Genomic DNA, 7,166 nt, shown 5'->3' with positions numbered 1-7,166 from the left:
ATTCTGTATCGTCGCTGCGAGTCTCACACAAACGACGTCAGACGAAGTGCTCATATTTCACTGTGGGCTGCACCCTTCTTGCTATAACAACATGACTGACTGCATGAAGGATGTCTGACACACTAATCTGGCTTGTTATGTAACTGCATGGATGCTATAGGCCAAGTCCAATTTGACTTCTGAAAGTCCCTGTTCTCTTACATCTATGTGGTCTGTAGTGAAGGTGAAAATCAATCTACACTCTCCACAAGGTGTCCTCCGAAAAGATGTCAGCTCCTACGGCTTGTCCAGTGTGTTCTGTTCCTGATTTTTTTGTACAAGACATGGCTTATCTGTCATTCGGGTGTCTTCGAGAAATGTGGCAATTAAGCCTTTTTGTCACATGAAACTTGTTTGAAGTAGACGGAAAGTCAGTATTACTAATGAGATTAGAATGTTCGAACTGTTCAGTGCTGCTACAAACTTTCGTGTATTATCTTTTATTCCATAACTTTGTGGAATTAACTAGACTATTTGAAACCAAGTCTATGGTTGGCTGCACTGAATAATGGTAAGCTTGGAATGGTTCCTGATCTCACCTGCTTGTCTTCAACCACTTGAGTATCATTCTGCAAGATTCAGACAGTAAAAGTTTATGGCACATTCGTGACACAGTAGGTCACACGAAGTACATCTCATGTGGCTCTGCAGCTATTACTGGCACTGCAGTGAAATTGAAGGACAAAGTATGAAGCTCCAATGGTCAGGTAGTATGGTGTAATGCGAGCAAAAAATGTAAGGCTATGATCTCACGCATTTGTGTCCGTCAACAAGACTGATTGATAGTGGGAGTGTAACTCACTTGAGATTCTGCAGGTTTGGTGGCCCATTCCACCATCTGATATGTTTGTGACCACACTAAATGAGAGTTGCTTTGTTCATGGCTTGGTCCACCATTATCTCTATTGTCCATGTAGCTTGTAGTCACAACTTTCTGCAGTTTTCTTTGCCCTGTTCTGGCAGAATATGAAGGCATCCAAGTCTTTGTTCTGAAGAAGAAGCAGCTCAGCATCTTGCTGGTGATGGAAGTTTTCCACAATGAGCAAATGTCCAGTGTTGTAAATCACATTGCTGACAATTGTGAAGCATCTACCACAGGGTCACCACTGTGGTTGTCTGATATTAGCAGATCAAAACTAATGATGATCAAACACAATATTTGGTACACAGTAGCTACTTTATTTGTATTACTGATCACAGAAACAAAATAAGTTCACACTCCATGTTACACACCAAACTCTTGCTCAAACCTTTTCTAAGGGTGGTCCACTTCTCAGTCTTTAATACAGGAAGGTTTACTTTCCCATGCATCAATCCTAATTGGTTCTATTATCTCTGAATTTTAATAATATTATTGTTGCTACAAGTTAATGCATTGTTCAATTCTGACTGGATTACTAAAATGACTTTCTAAAACAATATGCACTACAAACAAAATTATTTTCAAAGCAGAATTTGATGTTCACTTTCAACTCAGTGGTCTAAAAGTAATCCAGTGTGATATTCATTTTATTGATATGTAGTAACAGGGACAGTAAAATAGGAATAACCAGTACCCCAGCAGCAACTGAGTAGCACCCCTGCATGGTGATAGCAGACAAGGCAGGTTATGGGGGAACAAGAATCGTTGCTGGACTATTAGTTATTCTTCCTGTTTTGTCACCATTAATACATATTGATAAAATGAATATTACATTCGAATAATATATGAAATGGGCACACAAAAATTCTGCTTAGCAATCATATTATTTGTAATGAGAGACAAACTGGCACTTTCCTTTGACACCAGATTTCGCATGAAAACTGTGACAAGCAAGCTCCACCTACACCTTGAAAAAATTAAAATGCAAATAGGTATTAAGTTTCTTAGCAAAACTTTCAACATCTGAAACTTCAGCTTCCTCTTTTGCTATCTCTACAATCACTATTTTGTTTTATTTTTGAGCTCTTATTTATTGAAATGTTCTTCCTTTTAAGACTGGCTACTTCATTTTTATCATTTCTGCCTTTTATGGTTTGTACTTTTTGTTACCTACATTAAATATATATGGCTTTTCAAATTTATTTTCTACTTTGTTACAAGGGACTAGTGGTCTCCAATGGCTCCTTATGGAGCAATTAAATGTCATTTGATGCCTTACTCTTGTATTAGTGTTGCACTGAAAATATCTGTATAACATTGCAAATGCTGGCGGTATGTGCTGGGCGTCTTATTTGCAAAAAGATTTTTTCTATTCACTCACAGTTATTGTTGACAACAGTAACATCTACTTCACTCTTGGTCCTCAAGACTGCATTCAGTGCTCTTCAGGTCTGTCTTCTTTTCTAAAGTTATTGAACTATTTTAACAGAAATAAATTAATCCTGATAAAGCCAAATAAATCATAATTGCATTGTTATCACTGGTCCCTTGTATCTGTAAAATTTAGTTTTTTTGGACATAATATGATTTGATACGATGTTCCTCACATACACTTCAATTGTGTCTTATACTAGATGAATTTATAACAAGTAACCTGTGCAGCTCACTGCAATACGTACATAGCTCTTCAGATATAAAATTCTGTGTAAGACAGCTCTCAGCCTGTTGCACTGCACTACTTTACTGCTTATATATTCATGGGCTTTAATGTCCACAAAATTCTATGCAGCTTACGGCTGGTTTGTTCCTTGGCAGCTCCAAATCATCAGTGTTCCTTGAACATCTGATCCCCCAAACAATTAAGTTTCTACTGCAAGAATTAAACCTTAATCCTGTTTTATTTGTGAAGTTACCAAGTTCTAATTTCCTTTTTACAGAGAACGAGTGCTGTGAAATCAGGTGCTGACAGTGGACACTTGTGAAAATTATTCATGCCGGCAGTGCAATAACAAGTCCTTACAAGTTTGCTCCACTGCCAGACAGCTAATAGTTTCTTGAACAATGCCAATTTGAAGCTTCAGCTTCGTAGTAAAGAACAACCACAAACTAATCTTTCAATATGAAAACATTTTGATAAGGGATGTGCAGAGTCATCACTAACAACGAAACTGCTGCCAAATGGGTAAACAAACACATCTACATACCTCAACCTACACAAGCAACCAACTTACATGTTTTAATAAAAACAGGAACGTGTGTGGCATTACAGTATTTTCTGTCAGACAAGTCACATTGGTATTACTCTGCTTCCATGAGTACATATGAGCGTGCTACTTCTCCCTTTTTGGCTATGGTTACTCACTCTACAAGAGTGTCACACTAGCTTAGAATTTTGATACTAGTTTCCAGTTTTAATGGACATTTGTTTCCATATAAGTCATGTCGAAAAATAGTTCTATATACCTTACACCAAAATACCTACAAAATGTCCATGAACAACCTCCAAACTTTTGTTGGCATTGTGTTTCAACCTGCATATATGTGGCAAGGTTCTGAGTCACATCATCGCAAATAAACTTTTGTCATTGGCTGACTGTCCAGTTTTGGACTTGATGGCACTATGTGCAACATGGAGCTCCCAGAGTTTACACCATGGGATAAACTCTCCATCATAAAAAATCTTACAGCTGCATTTTGCAACCTCTAACTCAGTCTCAATATCGGTTGGTTGGAGTTGAAGGGACCAAACAGCAAGGTCATCAGTCCCTTGTTTCAAATATGGTCCATTCTGATAGTGTGACATCTCAGAAAAGTCATAATGATAAAAGGGAAAAGGCTAAAAAATGTAAAACGGCAGTCATGTTGTCAATGGTAAAAACAAAATGAGGTAAGTCAGCAAGAGACCCTAGTGCTATGACAGATGCAGGAAATATCCCACCTCTGAAGCAGCAGAGGCAAGACCACCTGCAACTTAAAAGGTGCAACCACTAGAATGTAGAAGTGTGTATGGGAAAAAGAGGCTAACCAATCCTAAAAAATGATAAAAACAGAGTAAAAGGGGAGAAAAGAGGATCTCGGTCAGGGAGTGGAGTCGGGAATCTCCAAACATGGCTTACAGTGGGAGATACCCCAACACTCACCGTCCTGCCCGAACACCAGAGAGATTAAAAACCTTAAAACTGAGAATAAAAACCACTTTCCCGGAGAAAACCGAGAACCAGGTCGACCATCTGGGAATAGTAAGCCAACATCAAAGGTAAAGTGGGGAGGAGCCTGTACTTAGCACGCAGAATCAAAAGAAGGGGGCATTCAACCAAAATGTGGGCTACTGACTGGAAGGCTCCACAACCACAAAGTGTGGGTGGCTCATCACGCAAAAGAAAACCATGGGTCAGCCTGGTATGGCCAATGCGGAGACGACACAGTGTGGTTGAATCCTTTTGGGAGAGGTGAAAGGAAGAACGCCACAGGCCTGGTGTCACCTTAATCGTACGAAGTTTATTATACAGGGAAGTAGCCTCCCAAGAGTTAGCCCATGATTGTGCAAAGTGGGATTTGATGTGAAGCCATAAATCCGCTGCAGGAGGGGTTACAGAAAATGGAGAGTAAGTGACTGCTCCCCCAGCCAAACGATCAGTGAGCTCATTACCCATGATACCCACATGGCCTGGGACCCAAAGGAAGTCAACGGAACAAGCAGCATGGTGAATATCAGCAAGACGGTCATGGATAGCAGAGACCAAGGGATGGCGTGAAAAACACTGGTCAATAGTCAGAAGGCCACTCATTGAGTTCGTACATAACAAAACATGGTTGTGTTGGGACTGTTTAACAAAGGGCCGGGAAAATGGCCGTCAATTCCACAGTAAACACCCCATATGTAGGTGGCAGCAGATGATTTTCCGTTCCAACAGAGGACGTGAAGGCATATCCCACATGATCAGCAGATTTAGAGCCATCAGTGTAAAAAACAACAGCATCCCGAAACTCCCATAAAATTCAGCAGAAAAAGGAACGGAACACCATTGGAGGGATGGAATCATTCGGACCTCGGCGGAGATCCATCCGAAAACGAGGCCGAGGAACTAACCATGGGGGGGGGTGGAGGGGAGGGAGCGAGGAAGACAGGACAAAGAAGGAAGCTGAAAATCGCAGCAAAGAGACGCAAGGCGGAGCCCAAACGGTAAACCCGCCCGACGGCCGGAATCAGGTGGGCGACGTCCATGGTCTTGGAACAGGAGAGAATAGAAAGGATGAGTGGGAGAGGAACGGACAGCGAGTGCATAAGACACCAGAAGCTGGGACCGCTGAACAGAAAGGGGGGGAGGGGTGATCCCAGCTTCAACCAGGAGACTATCAACAGGGCTAGTAGGGAAGGCACCAGTGGCCAAACGGATACCACGATGGTGGAATGGATCCAGCATGTGCAGTGTGGAAGGAGCAGCCGAACCATAAACTTGACAACCATAGTCCAAATGAGACAGAACTAGAGCACGATAAAGACAGAGGAGGGAGCGGTCCGCACCCCAAGAGGAGTAGGCAAGGAAGCGAAGGATATTGAGTTTACGGAAACATCCTACCTTCAGAAGTCTGATATGGGGCAGCAAGTGAGTTTGTTGTCGAAAAGAAGACCTAGGAAACGAAACTGTGGGACCACAGGTAATCATTGTGCATCGAGATAGAGCTCTGGATCAGGGTGGATTGTAGTACGGTGACAAGTGGACCACCTGCGATTTTAAAGGAGAGAATTGAAACCCGTGTGAGACGGTCCATGCAGAGGCACGCCGTATAGCTCCCTGGAGCTGCTGTCCTTCAGAGGCACACCATATAGCTCCCTGGAGCTGCCGTTCTGCAGAGGCCATCGAAGAGGAACTAACCCAAATGCAGAAATCATCCACATACAGGGCAGGGGCGACCAAAGGACCAACACAGACCGCAAGATGTGATAGTGCCAGGCCGTGTCATAGGCCTTGCGTAGGTCAAAAAATACTGCAACCAAATGGCGGCACTTGGAAAAAGCCTGCCGAACTGCGGATTCCAAGCGAAGTAAATGATCGATCGGAGACCGTCCCTCTCGGAAGCCACACTGGTAAGGGGACAATAGATCCCGAGATTCGAGGACCCAATTGAGCCGACAGGCTACCATCCATTCAAGCAACTTGCAGACAACATTTGTCAGACTAATTGGCCGATAGCTGTCAACAAATAGGGGGTTCTTACCAGGCTTAAGGACAGGAACCACGATGCTATCCCTCCACTGAGAAGGGAAATCACCCTGGAGTCAGATACGGTTAAACACCCGGAGAAGATGTTGCCGTTGTGGAGCACTGACATGTTGAAACAGTTGGTTATGAATGGAGTCTGGGCCAGGGGCTGTATCATGAGAAGAAGAAAGTGCAGAATTCTCATTCAGTAAAAGGTTCGTTGTAAGATTCTGACTGACAAGGGGTAAAACATAAGGTGGAAGCTTTGGCCCGCTGTTTCCAGTGAAGGAAAACAGCCGGATAGGAGGCTGATGCTGATGCCATTGCAAAATGGGTCGCAAGATGTTCTGCAAGAATCAACGGGTCCATACAAAGACCATCTGGGAGGTGAAGGCCTGGGAGGGTGGACTGCCAATGGCAACCTTGGAGAGAGCGAAGTGTAGTCCATACCCGTGACATAGGGACAGTAGAACTGAGGGAAGAAACAAATCGTTCCCAACATATCCGTTTGCTCTATTTGATTAAATAACGGGCTTTAGTGCAAAGGCATTTAAAGGTAATAAGGCTGGCAATGGATGGGTGCCTCTTAAGGTGTTGCAAAGCTAGACAGCAATCACAGATGGCAATGGCAATGGGCGTACTCCACCATGGGACTTACCGGCGACGAAATGGTCCAGATGAGCGTGGTACAGCAAGGCTAGCAGCGTGAACAATCGTGTCAGACACGTCACCAATACAACCCGACAAAGAGGGAGAAAACAAGACCTGTGCAGTGTATAGAGGCCAATCGGCGCGTTGGAAAGACCAACAAGGTAACCTGTCCATCAGGGAACAGGAAGGGGGAGAGAGAATCAACGGGAAATGGTCACTATCACAAAGGTCGTCGTGTGGCGACCAGTGTAATGAACGGAGGAGAGAGGGAGAAGAAAAAGAAAGATCAATGGCAGAAAAGGTACCATGACCGGCACTGAAATGAGTAGGGGAGCCATCATTAAGAAGGCACAAGTCGTGGTCTGTAATGAACTGATCTAAGAGAAGACCTTGTCTAGATGGAAATGCAC

This window comes from Schistocerca cancellata, chromosome 1, assembly GCF_023864275.1.
Source record: "Schistocerca cancellata isolate TAMUIC-IGC-003103 chromosome 1, iqSchCanc2.1, whole genome shotgun sequence".
NCBI lineage: Eukaryota > Metazoa > Arthropoda > Insecta > Orthoptera > Acrididae > Schistocerca > Schistocerca cancellata.
Note: the sequence above shows the minus strand (reverse complement) of the source record.